Raw genomic sequence first — 18,294 nt, 5'->3', positions numbered from 1 at the left:
GGAGGATTTCCTATATTTTTTTCAACCATTTAGGGTCTCGTTTTGCTTCTCGATGCGGCGGCGTTTTGTGGTTAGACGATGCAGGATCGCCGTGTCGCCGTGGAGGAAAAAATGCGCGCGCGCGCACGCACGCACTTGCGGCCGTCGAGTTCGTTCCCGGAACGTGCACCAACGAGCAACGACCGCTGGAAAGGCATACGGGGAAACATGGTCGCATTTGCTGGTTGGTTCTTCGTACGGTTCCTGTGAGCGTAAAGCGGTCTGGGGCTGCCTCCTTGGTTGGACCCGCAACACGCATTCCTGGCTGTACCAACTTAAACCAGAGGGTCACGGGAAGGAATGATCACAGGTTGTGCCCGCAGCCGCGCCTCTGCTCACTTGCAAAGGTGGATTTCATGGCTTTTATGGAGCAATAATTATGTGATTTAGCACTACGTAGTTATACTACCAGAGCTTTTGGGCTGGAGGGCCCTGCGCAGTCTCAAATCATTCTCTACTTTTCGTATGAGATGAAAGCAAGTCTCAATAAACTAGTTCCATTCAGCGGCAGCTGTCTTGTTTTTTTACAGTGAGGGGAAAATATATCCCTCTAACTAAAGTTAGAAATTAATTGTCCAAGCACGAGCAAACTCAACCTCTCTATCCATTGTTGGATGTAGTCGTGTTCTCTTCAAGCTACATGCTGAAAAATGGCGTTAAGCGTATGCCTAGCAGGGGCGCGTTCCATGTTTATATAGAGCCACAATGCGGCTAGGGTTTACAAGGGTTTAGTTGGTTAGGTTATGGATTGATCTCCAAATTAACTATACAAGATAGAGATTCCCCAACAACCTACCAACTAGATTACAATCTAAGATATGCACCGCACCTGGCCCTATGATATATATACAGTTTATAATCCACCGTATATACGTATACAAATATTCTGACACTCCCCCTCAATCATAACTTCACCAAGTTGAGATTGTTCTTGAACTTCTAATTTCCGCCAAGAGAGGGCTTTAGTAAACCCGTCTGCAACTTGATCATTTGTGGGAATGAACCGAATATCAAGTAGCTTCTTAGCTACCCTTTCACGCACAAAGTGGTAATCTATACCTTAATGTGTTTTGTTCTTGCATGAAACACTGGATTGGCTGAAAGATATGTAGCACCAATATTGTCACACCACAATCGTGCAGTAGGAGAATGACTTGCACGAAGCTCATTAAGCAAGGTTTGAACCCATATTAGTTCTGCCGTAGCATTAGCCAAAGCTTTATACTCAGCTTATGTGCTTGATCGTGACACAGTAGCTTGCTTCCATGCACTCCATGATATGAGGTTTGGTCCAAAGAAGACAGCAAAACCCCCTGTTGATCTTCTATCATCAGGACCTGCCCAATCAGCATCAGATAACGCACTCACCGAAGTTGACGTTGATCTTGTGACTTTTAAGCCTATACTCAGAGTACCTCTCAGATATCTCAAAATCCTTTTACTGTTGTCCAGTGTGCAAGAACTGGCATACTTTATTGATAGGAAAAGATATATCAGGTCTTGTAAGTGTTAGATATTGCAAGGCACCTACCACACTTCTATAGTTTGTAGATGCTTCGGCACTTAAAGGCTCACCTTCCTCTTTAGATAATTTTTCAAAGGTTGAGAGTGGCATATTTGATATCTTGCAATTCATCATACCTGCTCGTTTTAACACATCTGACACGTACTTTTCTTGACTTAAGATTATGCCATCTTTAACCTTCTTTACCTCTATTCCCAAGAAGTAGTGCAAATCACCAAAATCTTTTAGAGCAAAGTCTCTCCTTAGATCTTCAAGCAATGCCTTGGTTGCATCATGTGATGAACTTGCAACAATAATATCATCAACATATACTAGCATGAAAATGGTGATTTTTCCTTTTCTGAAAAAGAACAGTGATGTGTTAACTTTGGACGGCTGAAAACCAAGCCTTTGGAGTTTCTCACTTAGCCTAGAGTACCATGCTCTAGGTGCTTGTTTCAAACCGTATAGAGCTTTATCAAGCCTGCGCACATAATGGTGATTATCCTTTACCTCATACCAGGTGTTGCTTCATATACACTTCCTCCTCTAGAACACCATGAAGGAACGCATTCTGCACATCCAATTGATGAAGACTCCAATTTTTCGATACTGCAATAGAGAACAAGTCTGATAGTAGCTGCTTTCACAACTGGGCTAAAGGCATCTTCGTAGTCTATGCCATACCTTTGTTTAAAACCCTTTGCAACTAGTCTAGCTTTGTATCTATCTATTTCTCCATCTGCTTTTCTTTTGATTCTATAAACCCATTTACAATCAATTATGTTTCTGCCTTTTGCTGGAGGAACTAAATGCCATGTTTTATTTTTCATAAGAGCATTATATTCCTCATCCATTGCATTTTTCCTATTTTTATTTTCTAAGGCTTCTGCCAAGTTGTATGGTTCTCCTGTAGCAGCAAGGCCAACAAAACATACCTTGTCATACCTGACCGTACCATCTGTACGTATTTTTGGTGTCGAAATGCCATGTTGGGATCTTGTTCTCTCTGTGGGTGCAGGAATAACTGCAGAGTCCTTCGCCACATAGGATCCATCCATCCTCGATGCCGACACGGGAACGGCCGATCCACCAGCACCGGATCCAACACAAATACTATCGGCACCCCACGGCGCGCCTGATTGGGCAGCACGAGAAGTGAGGCGCCAGATTGGTCGGCCTCACCAGCCTGACCGCGCATAGGAGACCGCGTCGCTTGGCGGTTGGATACAAGCGCCCCGCTCGCGCTGGGTCCACCCGACGCGGAGTGCGCTTCCGTGCCCCCGCCTACGGGCCCGCGGCTGGACGCGTGGGATGTCGAGGACGACTCACCCCCTCCCGAGGCAGATGCGGTGCTGACGCTACTGCCTGGCGCGGCAGACGAGGGGGAATCGTCCAGGGGATCGCTGCTGTCAGAATCTGCTGCAGCACCTAAATCCACATTGTGTTCTGTGCCTGTATGCTGCATAAAATCATGATACACAACAGGATTTCCACCAAAATTTACAGTAGGATTTTCATGAAGATTAACAGAAGGATCAGCTGTTTGTTCGTCCCCATGATCAAGAGGTTCGGATCATATGGTTTCAGGAAGAAGCAGAACTTCTGATCGGAGGGGAGTCTTGGCATTAGGATTTTGTGCAGCGAAGGGAAAAACAGTTTCATCAAAGATGATGTCACGGGAAATATAAACACGTCCAGCTTTTATATCAAGGCACTTGAACCCTTTGTGAATATTGCTATAGCCAAGGAACACACATTGCTTGGAGCGAAATTCTAGCTTTCTAGAATTCAAAGGGCGAAGATTTGGCCGGCATGCACAACCAAAAGTGCGTAGAGCATGATAATTTGGTTTTTCATGAAACAATTTTTCTAATGGAGTTTCAAGATTGATCACTTTGCTAGGAGTGCGATTTATGAGATAGGTGGTGGCTAGGAACGCTTCATCCCAAAACTTCAAGGGCATGGAAGCATGAGCTAAAAGAGAGAGACCCACATCTACAATGTGACGATGTTTCCTCTCGGCCGACCCATTCTGTTGATGGGTGTGAGGGCATGACACATTGTGTGTAATGCCTATTTGGCGGAAGAAGGAGTTTAAGCGCTCATATTCACCTCCCCAGTCTGTTTGCATGGTGATAATTTTGCGATCAAAAAGTCGTTCAACTAGTGCTTGAAATTCATGAAACACTTTGAAAACATTTGATCTATGTTTAAGAATGTAAATCCAAGTGAATTTACTGAAATCATCAATGAAAATCACATAATAATTTTTCTTATTGATCGAATCTCGGGCAGGCCCCCATACATCAGAAAAAACTAGCTCTAAAGAAGCGTTTGAAGTGCTACTAGATTTTGGATAGGGAAGTTGATGGCTCTTGCCTTGTTGGCAAGCATCACACACACCCTCTTTATTCAACTCATTGCTAGAAAAGGAAATATTATTGTGTTTGAGAACATGATGAACAACCATCGAAGACGGATGACCTAACCGATTGTGCCACCGTGATGGTGAAATCTTGGTGGCGCCAAGTGAATGCCTGCCCGAGCTTATGGGAGCTAATGAGAGGGGATAAAGCCTGTTTCTACACCTGCCGTGGAGGAGGGTTTTCCTCGTCGCCTTGTCCTTGACAAAGAAAAAATGAGGATGAGATTCAAGCAATACATGATTGTCATATGATAAACGATGAGCAAAGATCAAGTTTTTGGTGGCTTTAGGCACATGCAAGATATTTTTGAGATGAAGATTGCGAGTAGGGATACGAACATAAGCATGACCTATATGGGAAATCTTAATACCTGCACCGTTTGACATGTTTACTTGATCATGTCTGTTGTACTTGTCCCGGACGATGAGCTTGTCAAGCTCTCTGGTGATGTGGTTTGTTGCTCCTGAATCCACATATTGATACGTCTCCAACATATCTATAATTTTTGATTGTTCCATGCTGTTATAATATCATTCTTGGATGTTTTACAATTATTTTATAGCAACTTTATATCATTTTTTGGAACTAACCCGGACTGACGCTGTTTTCTGCAGAACTACCGTGGTGTTGTTTTTGTGCAGAAATGAAAGTTCTCCAAATGTGATGAAACTTTTTGATGATTTTTTTGGAACAAAAGAGACCTCTGAAGCTTCGTGGGAGGGCCAGAAGAGCCACGAGGAGGGCACAACCCACCAGGGCGCGCCTGGTGGGCCAGGCTCGCCCCGGTGGGTTGTGCTCACCTCGAGGCCCATCTTCGCGTGAAACCGACGCCAAAAAATCCTATAAATAGAGAAACCATCAGAAATAACCCTAGATGAGAAGTTCCGCCACCGCAGGCCTCTGTAGCCATCGAAAACCAATCTAGACACCGTTCCGGCACTCTGCCGGAGGGGGGAATCATCACCGATGGCCATCTTCATCATCCCGGCGGCCACCATGATGAGGAGGGAGTAGTCCACCCTCGGGGCTGAGGGTTTGTACCATTAGCTATGTGTTTAATCTCTCTCTCTCTCTCGTATTCTTGAGATGTCACGATCTTGATGTATCGTGGGCTATGTTAATATAGTCGGATCATATGGTGTTTTCCCCTCTTTATCTTGTTGTGATGAATTGAGTTTTCCCTTTGAGATTTCGTTGTTATTGGATTGAATACTTTCATGGATTTGAGAGCACTTGATATATGTCTTGCATATGAATACTCGTGGTGACATTGGGGTATCGTATTGATTCACTTGATATAAGTTTTGGCACTCAACTCGCAGATTCTCGAGGTGACATTGGGGTAATCTATGCATAGGGGTTGATGCACGTTCTTGTCTTTGTTTCTCCGGTAGAAATCTTGGGGCACTCTTTGAAGTTCTTTGTGTTGGATTGAATATTATGAATCTGAATTTGCTTTGGTGTTATTTTAGTACGAACTCTTGGTTAGATCGATCAGAAAGAATAGCTTTGAGGTGGTTTCGTACCCTACAAACAATTCCGTCTTATGTTCTCCGCTAGATAGGAACTTTGGAGTGATTCTTCATCGCACTTTGTGGGATGGTTATATGATCCAATTATATTAGCATTGTTGAGAGATTGCACTAGCGAAAGTACAGACCCTAGGCCTCATTTTCAAGCATTGCAATACCGTTTTTGTGCCCGTTTACTATTTGCTACCTTACTATTTTTATTTATTCAGATTATAAAAATATATTTCTACCATCCCTATTACACTTTTATCACCATCTCTTCGCCGAACTAGTGCACCTATACAATTTGCCATTGTATTGGGTGTGTTGGGACACAAGAGATTTCTTGTATTTGGTTGCACGGTCGTTTGAGAGAGACTATGTTCGTCCTACGCCTCCCACGGATTGATAAATCTTAGGTCATCCACTTGAGGGAAAATTGCTACTGTCCTACAAAACTCTGCACTTGGAGGCCCAACACGTGTCTACAAGAATAAAGTTGCGTAGTAGACATCAAGCTCTTTTCTGGCGCCGTTGTCGGGGAGGTGAGTGCTTGAAGGTATATATTTAGATCTTGTAATTGAATCTTTTAGTTTCTTGTTTTATCACTAGTTTGGTTTATAAAAGAAAACTACAAAAAAATGGAATTGAGGTTGCATCATGTTATCCATCTTTGTAATGTATTTCATGAAAATGATGGAAAGGAAAATTGTGCTCAATTGATAGAATAAGAATTCAATAGAATGTTTGGTATAAATGATGAGCATGATTGCAATGTTGTTAGTATGAATTTTTTGAATATCCATGATGCTAATGATATGCAAAGCCATAAGCTTGGGGATGTTATGTTTAATGAAGATGATACTTTTAGTCCCCCAAGATTTGATGTGCAAATTTGTTATAATGATTGCATGCCTCCTATTTATGATGATTATAATGATGAAAGTGGATTTGGGGAGGTCATGACTTTATTTAATGATGAGTCCACCATTTTGGATGAGGCTTCAATTGACTATGATTACAAAGTTGCTATTTATGATGATTATGGTGATGACATGCATGCTATAAATAACAATGATAACCATGAAACTTGTTATCTTGATTTTTGTTTTCAATCACATGATAGTTATTTTGTTGAGTTTGCTCCCACTACTCTTGATGAGAATAAATTTGCTTATGTGGAGAGTAACAAAATTTCTATGCTTATGCATCATGAAAATAGTGCTTTATGTGATAGTTATATTGTTGAATTCATTCATGATGCTACTGAAAATTATTATGAGAGAGGAACTTATGCTTTTACATATCTCAATAATATCAAGTTTCCTCTCTTTATGTTGAAAGTTTTGAAGTTGCACTTGTTTTGCCTTCCTATGCTAGTTGATTCCTATTCCCATAAATTGTTTGCTCACAAAATCCCTATGCATAGGAAGTGGGTTAGGCTTAAATGTGCTAGTCATATGCTTCATGATGCTCTCTTTATGTTTCAATTCTTATCTTTTATGCGAGCATCATTGAAATCTTCATGCCTGGCTAAAAGGCATTAAAGAAAACCGCTTATTGGGAGACAACCCAACACTTTTACCTATTGTTTTTGTGTGTTCACATGATTATGATACTGTATTAATCATGTTTTATAGCTTTTGTTTCAATAAAGTGCCAAGTAAAGCCTTTGGGATAGTGTGGATGATAGTTGACTTGATTCTGTCCAAAAACAGAAACTTTTGCGTCCAGTCCAGGAATTTATAAAATTCACTGGAATGTGATTTTGATTTGAATTTTTTACAGGTGATATATATACAAATTATCTACGTTTTCCTATTTTTCAGAATTTTTGGAGTAGCAGAAGTATGGTTTGAGTACAGATTACTACAGACTGTTCTATTTTTGACAGATTCTGTTTTCAATGCATAGTTTGCTTGTTTTCTAGTTTCTATGGCTTATATTGCTCAATATAAATTGTGGAAATGATATTCTACAGTAGTCATTGTGTGAGAACAATTATTAATCTTGTCTTTGACAATACCAAAGTGAAATGGTCTTGCTCTTTATCATACTAACCTATCTCACGAAGTTCCGTTAAGTTTTATGTGATTGAGGTTTTCAAGTTTTGGGTGAGATGTCGATATGAGGAGAAGAAGGAGTGATAAGACCCTAAGCTTGGGGATGCCCAAGGCACCCTCAAGGTAATATTCAAGGAAGATCCAAGCAACTATGCTTGGGGATGCAAGGCATCCCCTCTTTCGCCTCCAACAATATCGGTAACCTCACTTGGAGCTATGTTTTCATTCATCACATGATACTTGTTTTACTTGGAACGTCATTTTATTTTGTTAGGATTTTCTGGCTGTTATTTAGAATAATTTTTTCCATCTTTCTCTTCAATAAAAATGTCAAGGATAGCCTTTACCATGCTTATTTTGCAAGTCTACATGTTGCTGTTTCAAAACAGAAAGTTTATCGCTGTTGCAAAAATTCCCCAGAAAATTCAGAATGTGATAAAATGTTGAAACTTTTTTCACAATAAGCTATGATAAATTTTCTACAGTGTGGTAAATTTTCATAATTTTTCGAGTTAGGGAAGTATTGATACTCTTGCATTCTTTACAGACTGTGTTGTTTTGGCAGATTGTTGTGATGTTTGCATTGTTTGCATATGTTTGCTTGTTTAATGATTTTATTTGAGGATAGGAGTATTAAATATGCAGAGGAATTTAGTATGCAATGTTGAATAATAATTTTAGTGATTTTCTACAGTAGAGAATGATAAGGTTTTTGCATTGGTTTATACTAACTTATCTCACGAGTTCTTGTTGAGTTTTGTGTGGATTAAGTTTTTAAGATTTAGGGAAACCGTGATATAAAAGGAATTAAGGAGACACAAAAGCTCAAGCTTGATGCCCAAGGCATCCCAAGATAATATTTCAAGAAGTCTCAAGCATCTAAGCTTGGGGATGCCCCGGTAGGCATCCCACCTTTCTTCATCAACAATTATCGGTTAGTATCGGTTGACCCTAAGTTTTTGCTTCTTCACATGAGTTGTGCTATCCTTGAAATGTCATTTTATTTTCATTTTGCTTGTTGTTTTAATAAAATACTTAGATCTGAAAGTTTTAAATAAGAGAGAGTTCTCGCATAGGTACCCATTTACTTAACTACTCGCTTGATCTTCACTTATATCTTTTTGGAGTAGCTTGTCATTTGCTATAGTGCTTCACTTATATCTTTTTTAGCACGGTGTGCTTTAGTATTTTTGAAGAAATTCTCTCTTGCTTCACTCAAATTAATTTGAGAGAAAGAAATATTATGCTCATGATCTTCACTTATATTTGTTTGAGCTTATCAAAAGCAACACATGAAAATTAGTCCCAAAGTGGTAGATATCCAAGAAGGATATAATAAAAACTTTCATGAAGATCATTGGACAAAATAAACTTGATTCCTTGTAATAGTTTTGAGATATGATGATGTGATATGTGAGTCATGTCGATGAGTAATTGTGCTTTGGTAAGAATATTGGTGTTAAGGTTTGTGATTCCCCATGCAAGCACGAAAGTCAATAGTTGTGCAAAGAAATTACATCCTACTTGTGGTGCATTATTCGGTGTTAATTATGCTCAATGCTCGCTTATGAGATTATTCGTTTCTTGGTTGGTCGCTTCTCAATCTTTTGCTAGCCTTCATTTTGCACTAAGTATGATCACTACTTGTGCATCCAAAATCCTTTAAACCAGTTTTGCCACATGAGTCCACTATACCTACCTATATGCGGTATTCTTTTGCCGTTCTAAGCAAATTTGTGTGTGCCATCTCTAATTTTCAAAATAAATTTCTCTTTTGTGTGCTCGTACCGCTCGCGAGGTGGTGAGGGGTGGCCAATATTTTCCATGCTAGATGTGTTATTCTCACGATGAGTGTTTATTCACATGTCATTGCACGAGTGTAAGGCAAAGGTATTAGGGATTCCCAGTCCCGAAATGAAAAATGAATTTACTTTATGTTGTCAAATAATAAATTCCTTGGAAAGTGTTGGTATGGAGGGCACCCGTGGATACGGTTAGCCATGGAAAGTGAAAGTATGGTGGAAAAAGGAATAAACTTTATTTTCTATTTGGGAACCGCCTATGATATATCTAGCATGGAAAGTGTGGGAAGCTCTAAGTCATTTTCGTTGGTGGGAAAAGTATGCCTCTGAAATTGTTTTTATCTCTCAATTTTCGCTTTGAGCTCTGGCACCTCTACAAATCCCTACTTCCCTCTTCGAAGGGCCTTTCTTTTACTTTATGCAATTTTTATTTTTAATTTGAGTCTCCATCTTCTCTTATAAAAGCACCAAATAGGGGGCACTATGATCGTACTTGAGCATTGGGTGTAGCTAATATGTGAGTGTGTTTCATGAATGGATCAATGATTGAGCATGATGGGCTAGGGATAACTTATTTTAGCGATGATATTTTGAAAGACATGGTTGCGTGTTGATATGCTTGAGTATTGAAGTCCTCATGTCAAAACTAGACTATTGCTTTGAACCATATAAAAGTCCAAATGTCCATGCTATAAAGAAAAGAATTTGATATGACATGTTAGGCAGCATTCCACATCAAAAATTCTGTTTTTATCATTTACCTACTCGAGGACGAGCAGGAATTAAGCTTGGGGATGTTGATACGTCTCCAACGTATCTATAATTTATTATTGTTCCATGCTGTTATATTCTCATTCTTGGATGTTTTACAATCATTTTATAGCAACTTTATATCATTTTTTGAAACTAACCCGAACTGACGCTGTTTTCAGCAGAACTACCGTGGTGTTGTTTTTGTGCAGAAATGAAAGTTCTTCAAATGAGCTGAAACTTTTTGATGATTTTTTGGAACAAAAGAGACCTCCGAAGCTTCGTGGGAGGGCCAGAAGAGCCACGAGGAGGGCACAACCCACCAGGGCGTGCCTGGTGGGCCAGGCTCGCCCCGGTGGGTTGTGCTCACCTCGAGGCCCATCTTCGCGTGAAACCGACGCCAAAAAATCCTATAAATAGAGAAACCATCAGAAATAACCCTAGATGAGAAGTTCCGCCACCGCAGGCCTCTGTAGCCATCGAAAACCAATCTAGACACCGTTCCGGCACTCTGCCGGAGGGGGGAATCATCACCGGTGGCCATCTTCATCATCCCGGCGGCCACGACGATGAGGAGGGAGTAGTCCACCCTCGGGGCTGAGGCTTTGTACCAGTAGCTATGTGTTTAATCTCTCTCTCTCTCTCTCTCTCTCGTGTTCTTGAGATGTTACGATCTTGATGTATCGCGGGCTTTGTTAATATAGTCGGATCATATGGTGCTTTCCCCTCTTTATCTTGTTGTGATGAATTGAGTTTTTCCTGTGAGATTTCGTTGTTATCGGATTGAATACTTTCATGGATTTGAGAGCACTTGATATATGTCTTGCATATGAATACTCATGGTGACATTGGGGTGTCGTATTGATTCACTTGATATATGTTTTGGCACTCAACTCGCGGATTCCCGAGGTGACATTGGGGTAATCTATGCATAGGGGTTGATGCACGTTCTTGTCTTTGTTTCTCCGATAGAAATCTTGGGGCACTCTTTGAAGTTCTTTGTGTTGGATTGAATATTATGAATCTGAATTTGCTTTGGTGTTATTTTAGTACGAACTCTTGGTTAGATTGATCGGAAAGAATAGCTTTGAGGTGGTTTTGTACCCTACAAACAATTATGTCTTATGTTCTTCGCTAGATAGGAACTTTGGAGTGATTCTTCATCGCACTTTGAGGGATGGTTATATGATCCAATTATATTAGCATTGTTGAGAGATTGCACTAGCGAAAGTACAGATCCTAGGCCTCATTTTCAAGCATTGCAATACCGTTTTTGTGCCTGTTTAGTATTTGCTACCTTGCTGTTTTTATTTATTCAGATTATAAAAATATATTTCTAGCATCCATATTACACTTTTATCACCATCTCTTCGCCGAACTAGTGCACCTATACAATTTGCCATTGTATTGGGTGTGTTGGGGATACAAGAGATTTCTTGTATTTGGTTGCAGGGTCGTTTGAGAGAGACTATCTTCATCCTACGCCTCCCACGGATTGATAAACCTTAGGTCATCCGCTTGAGGGAAAATTGCTACTGTCCTACAAAACTCTGCGCTTGGAGGCCCAACACGTGTCTACAAGAATAAAGTTGCGTAGTAGACATCACATACCAGTTTGTATCTACTCCGTAGGAGGATTGGGGGTTGGTGTTGTCGGTCGCCGCACTCTTCTCTTTGTTGAAGGTGATGTCGAAGCGGCGATATCACTCCATGGCGGTGTGGTTTGGCTTGGTGCAGATTTGATAGAAGACATCAGGGAGATCGTTGCGACCTCCTCCTCCATTGTCGTGGCCACCGCCACGACCTTGGCCGCGACCACCGCCACCGTTGCCTCGGCCGCCCCCATAGCGACCGCTGTTGCCACCATGGCCCCCGCCACGGTTGGATCCGCCATGCCCGCCGCGAGAGACGGCGTTGGCAGGGGAGTGAGAGGACTGGTTGCCGCCCTCAAACATGGCCAGTCTGCTTTCAAAGTTGATGAGCTACTGCTACTTCTTGAGCTTGCGTTGGGTTTTCCCTTGAAGAGGAAAGGGTGATGCAACAAAGTAGAGATAAGTATTTCCGTCAGTTTGAGAACCAAGGTATCAATCCAGTAGGACAACGCAGAAGTCACCGAATACCTGCACAAACAATCAAACAACTTGCACCCAACGCGATAAAGGGGTTGTCAATCCCTTCACGGTTACTTGCAAAAGTGAGATCTGATAGAGATAGATAAAAGGTAAAGTAAATATTTTTGGTATTTTTGGTTTATAGATCGGAAAGTAAAAGATTGCAAAATAGTAGATCGGAAACTTATATGATGGAAAATAGACCCGGGGGCCATAGGTTTCACTAGACGCTTCTCTCAAGATAGAAAATAATACGGTGGGTGAACAAATTACTGTCGAGCAATTGATAGAAAAGCCCAAAGTTATGACGATATCTAAGGCAATGATCATGAATATAGGCATTACATCCGTGTCAAGTAGACCAAAACGATTCTGCATCTACTACTATTACTCCACACATCAACCACTATCCAGCATGCATCTAGAGTATTAAGTTCATAAGAAGGAGTAACGCATTAAGCAAGATGACATGATGTAGAGGAATTAACTCAAACAATATGATGAAAACCCCATCTTTTTATCCTCGATGGCAACAATACAATACATGACTTGCTGCCCCTACTTTCACTGGGAAAGGACACCGCAAGATTGAACCCAAAGCTAAGCACTTCTCCCATTGCAAGAAAAACCAATCTAGTTGACCAAACCAAACCGATAGTTCAAAGAGAATTACAAAGATATCAAATCATGCATAAAAGAATTCAGAGGATATTCAAATAATATTCATAGATAAGCTGATCATAAATCCACAAATTCATCGGATCTCGTCAAACACACCGCAAAAAAGTATTTGATACGTCTCCAACATATCTATAATTTTCTATTGTTCCATGTTGTTATATTATCAATCTTGGATGTTTTATAATCATTTTATAGTCATTTTATATTATTTTTTGGTACTAACCTATTGACATAGTGCCAAGTGTCAGTTGTTGTTTTCTGCATGTTTTTTACATCGCAGGAAATCAATATCAAACGAAGTCCAAATGCAACGAAACTTCACGGAGATTTTTTATGGACCAGAAGACACATAATGGGCCCTGGTTGCGCCTGGGGGGTGCTCCGTGGAGAGCACAACCCACCAGGGCACGCCAGGAGGCCCAGGCGCGCCCTGGTGGGTTGTGCCCACCTCGGGTGCCCCCCGGACCGCCTCTTTGCTCTATAAATACCCCAATATTCCCAAAACCCTAGGGGAGTCGACGAAATATTGATCCATCCGCCGCAGAGTCCAGAACCACCAGATCCAATCTAGACACCATCACGGATGGGGTTCACCACCTCCATTGGTGCCTCTCCGATGATGCGTGAGTAGTTCTTTATAGACCTTCGGGTCCGTAGTTAGTAGCTAGATGGCTTCCTCTCTCACTCTCGCTGAATTCCCAATACAATGGTCTCTTGGAGATCCATATGATGTAACTCTTTTTGCGGTGTGTTTGTTGGGAACTGATGAACTTTGAGTTTATGATCAGTTATATCTTTTTATATCCATGAAAGTATATGAGTTTCTTTGATCTCTTTTATGCGTGATCTCGTATAGCCTCGTATTTCTTCTCCGATATTTGGGTTTTGTTTGGACAACTTGACATATTTATCTTGCAATGGGAAGAGGTGCTTTGTAGTGGGTTCCATCTTACGGTGCTTGATCCCAGTGACAGAAGGGGAACCGACACGTATGTATTGTTGCTACTAAGGATAAAATGATGGGGTCTATCTCTGCATAGATAGATCTTCTCTACATCATGTCATCGTTCTTATTGCATTACTCTGTTTCTCCATGAACTTAATACACTAGATGCATGCTAGATAGCGGTCGATGTGTGGAGTAATAGTAGAAGATGCAGGCAGGAGTCGGTCTACTAATCTTGGACGTGATGCCTATATAATGATCATTGCCTGGATATCGTCATGATTATTTGAAGTTCTATCAATTGCCCAACAGTAATTTGTTCACCCACCGTTTGCTATTTTTCTCGAGAACCTACGGCCCCCGGGTCTCTTTCTCATATTATTTGCCTTTGCGGTCTACTTTTCCTTTGCATTTACTTTCAGAACTATTAAACCAAAAATACCTCGCTGCGTTTTATTATTATTTATTTTATTTGGTGTTCGATCTATCAATCTACTACAATTTCCTCACACCCGTTTTCCCATCTTGGGGCGCCGCTACCCGAAAGGGATTGACAACCCCTTTTACATGTCGGGTTGCGATGATTTGTTATCTGTGTGCAGGGGCTGTTTACGTTGTGTTGCTTGGTTCTCCTACTGGTTCGATAACCTTGGTTTCTTCACTGAGGGAAATACCTACCATCGCTGTGCTGCATCATCCCTTCTTCTTTGGGGAAACACCGACGTAGTCCTAGCTGACATCAAAAGGAATTTCTGGCGCCGTTGCCCGGGAGGATCAAGTCAAGATAGTCTCCCGGCCACGTGCCAATTTCTGGCGCCGTTGCCAGGGAGGATCTTCAACATATATCAGGTTCCTAATCACAAATCTCATCTCCTCGCAATTTACATTATTTGCCATTTGCTTCTCGTTTTCCTCTTCCCCACTTCACAAAAGTTTGCCGTTTTATTCGCCCCCCTTTTTCCGTTCGCCGTTTTCTTGTCGGATCTGTTTTTGAGTGCAATCTTGTTGTGTAGTCATCATGACTCAAGAGAACACCAAGTTATGTGATTTCTCAAATACCAACAACAATGATTTATAGGCACTCCGATTGCTCCTCCCGCCACTAGTGCGGAGTCTTGTGATATTAATACTGCTTTGCTGAATCTTGTTATGAAAGATCAATTTTCCGGTACTCCTAATGAGGATGCCGCATCCCATCTTAATACCTTCGTGGAATTATGCGATATGCAAAAGAAAAACGATGTGGACAATGATGTGGTGAAGATGAAATTATTTCCGTTTTCTTTGCATGATTCTGCAAAAAATTGGTTCTCTTCTTTGCCTCGCAATAGTATCGATTCTTGGAATAAGTGCAAAGATGCTTTTATCACTAAGTATTTTCCGCCCGCAAAAATTATTTCCCTTAGAACCCAGATCATGAATTTCAAACAACTTGAACATGAGAATGTTGCACAAACTTGGGAAAGGATGAAAATGATGCCAAGGAATTGCCCAACTCATGGGTTAAATCTTTGGATGATCATACAAAATTTTTATGCGGGGTTGAGTTTTGTTTCTCATAATCTTTAAGATTCCACCGTGGGTGGTACTTTTATGGAAATTACTTTGGGTGAATCCACCAAATTTCTTGATAATATCATGGCAAATTATTCACAATGGCATACCGAAAGGGCTCCTACTAGTAAAAAAGTTAATTCGGTTGAAGAAATTTCTTCTTTGAGTGAAAAAGTTGGTGCTCTTATGAAATTGGTTGCTAGTAAAAGTGCTCCTATTGATTTTAATGATACGCCTTTGTCTACTTTTAATGAGCAAAATAGTGATGCCATGGATGTGAATTTTATCTCTCAAAATAATTTCAATAACAATGCTTATAGAGGTAATTTTAATCCTAGGCCTTTTCCTAGTAATTCCTCTAATAATTATGGTAATTCCTATGGGAATCAATCTTACAATAATAATAGGAACACCTCTGATCTTGAGAAGAATATTAAAGAATTTATCAACACGCAAAAAGTTATCAACACTACCATGGAAGAAAAGTTGAATAAGATTGATGATTTGTCTAGAAGTGTTGATAGAATTTCGCATGATGTGGAAAATCTCAAGATGAAATTTTTTATGCCTAAGGTTGATGAATCAATTAAAGATCTTTATGTTTCTATGGATGAAAGTAAGAAAAGAACCGGTATGCTTAGAGCTAAAAGAGAATTTTTAGAAAAAGCGTTTTCTAGTGATTACTTTCGCAGAAGTGATGATCTTAAAATGATTGGTGTTTCTTCTATTGATTCCTTGTTTAGTAAAGTTGAGATTGATTAAAAAGGGACTGGAGAAGATTCAAATTTAGTTAGAAGGCGTCCCGATGATTCGGAGGGTCAAAATCTTGTTGAGAAAATTGATAAAAGTGGGTTTGGAGAGGTCAAAACTTTAACTAGTGATATGCCCACTCTTTTGGATTACAAAGACTTTAATTATGATAGTTGATCTTTGATTGGTTGTATTTCTTTGTTTCCATCCATGTTATATTCACCTCATGCCTATGAACAAAATAAAGCTTTTACTAAACATATTGTTGATGCTATGATGAAAGCTTTTGAAGAAAAATTGGAATTAGAAGTATCAATTCCTATAAAATTGCATGATGAATGGGAACCTACTATCAAAGTCAAGATTAAAAATTATGAGTGTTTTTCTTTGTGTGACTTGGGTGCTAGTGTTTCTACAATTCCGAAATCTTTATGTGATGTGCTTGGTCTTACCGATATTGAATCGTGTTCTTTGAATTTGCACTTGGCGGATTCTACTATTAAAAAGCCTATGGGAAGAATTAATGATGTTTTTATTCTTTCAAATAGGAATTATGTGCCCATAGATTTTGTTGTTCTTGATATTGATTGCAATCCGTCTTGTCCTATTATTCTTGGTAGACCATTTTTACGAACTATCGGTGTCGTGATTGATATGAAAGAAGGAAATATTAAGTTCCAATTTCCTTTGAGGAAGGGTATGGAACACTTTCCTAGAACAAGAATTAGGCCACCATATGAATCAATCATGAGGGCATCTTATGGATCTCGAACCAAAGATGACAAAACTTAGATCCTTGCTTTATGCCTAGCTAAGGGCGTAAAACTATAGCGCTTGTTGGGAGGCAACCCAATGAATAAAATTTATTTTTGCTTTTTTCTTTCTGTTCTTGTGTGTTTGCACAATTATGCTACTGTTATGATTGTATTTTTTGTGTTTTAATTAGTGTTTGTGCCAAGTAAAGCCTTTAGGATCTTCTTGGGTGATAGTGCTGAAAAACAGAAACTTATGCTCTCACGAAAACAATTGTTAAAAATCACCAGAGCGTGATAAAATGCCATTTCCTTTTGCAGAAGATTGATATACAGATTACCCTGGTCTTCCAAAATTTTCAGAATTTTTGGAGTTACCGAAGTATTCAAAATAGTCAGATTGCTACAGACTGTTCTGTTTTGACAGATTCTGTTTTCTTTGCGTTGTGTGCTTATTTTGATGGCTCTGTGGTTTTCTTTGATGAGTTTTTGCCATAGAAAAGTTGGAATACAGTAGATATAATGCAAAAACAAAATATGAATTGGTTTGATACAATACTTATAGTAGTGGTTTGCTTTCTTATACTAACGGATCTCACGAAGGTTTTGTTGAGTTTTGTGTGATTGAAGTTTTCAAGTTTTGGGTTATCTTACGATGGATGGAGGAAGGATAGAAGAGCCTAAGCTTGGGGATGCCCCGGCATCCCAAGCTATCTTCAAAAAATGAGCAACCAACTAAGCTTGGGGATGCCCCCGAGTGGCATCCCCTCTTTCTTCTAACGACCATCGGTATTTTACTCGAAGCTATATTTTTATTCGTCACATACTATGTGTTTTGCTTGGAGCGTCTTGTATGATATGAGTCTTTGCTTGTTTTATTTTGTGTTTTAAGTCTCGATCCCTTGCTGGACACACCTATTTGAGAGAGCCAAAATTATGTCATGACTTGTTAGAATTGCTCTCTATGCTTCACTTAAATTTTTTATGAGCTTTGGACTTGCTCTAGTGCTTCACTTATATCTTTTTGAGCACGGTGTGTTTTAGTATTTTTCAATAAATGCTCTCTTGCTTCACTTAGATTTATTTGAGAGTTAGTAAAATTTTCAAGAAATTCTCTCTTGCTTCACTTAAATTATTTTGAGATAAAGAAAAAAATATGCTCATGATCTTCACTTATATTTGTTTGAGCTTATGAAAAGCAACACATGAAAACTAGTCACAAAGTGATAGATATCCAAGAAGGATATAATAAAAACTTTCATGAAGATCATTGGACAAAATAAACTTGATTCTTAGTAATAGTTTTGAGATATGATGATGTGATATGTGAGTTCTGTTGATGAATAATTGTGCTTTAGTAAGAATATTGGTGTTAAGGTTTGTGATTCCCTATGCAAGCACG

This window comes from Aegilops tauschii, chromosome 2 (genome assembly GCF_002575655.3).
Source record: "Aegilops tauschii subsp. strangulata cultivar AL8/78 chromosome 2, Aet v6.0, whole genome shotgun sequence".
In the NCBI taxonomy this organism is placed as follows: Eukaryota; Viridiplantae; Streptophyta; class Magnoliopsida; order Poales; family Poaceae; genus Aegilops; species Aegilops tauschii.
The sequence above is the reverse complement of the archived record's forward strand: the minus strand, read 5'-3'. Positions refer to the sequence as shown.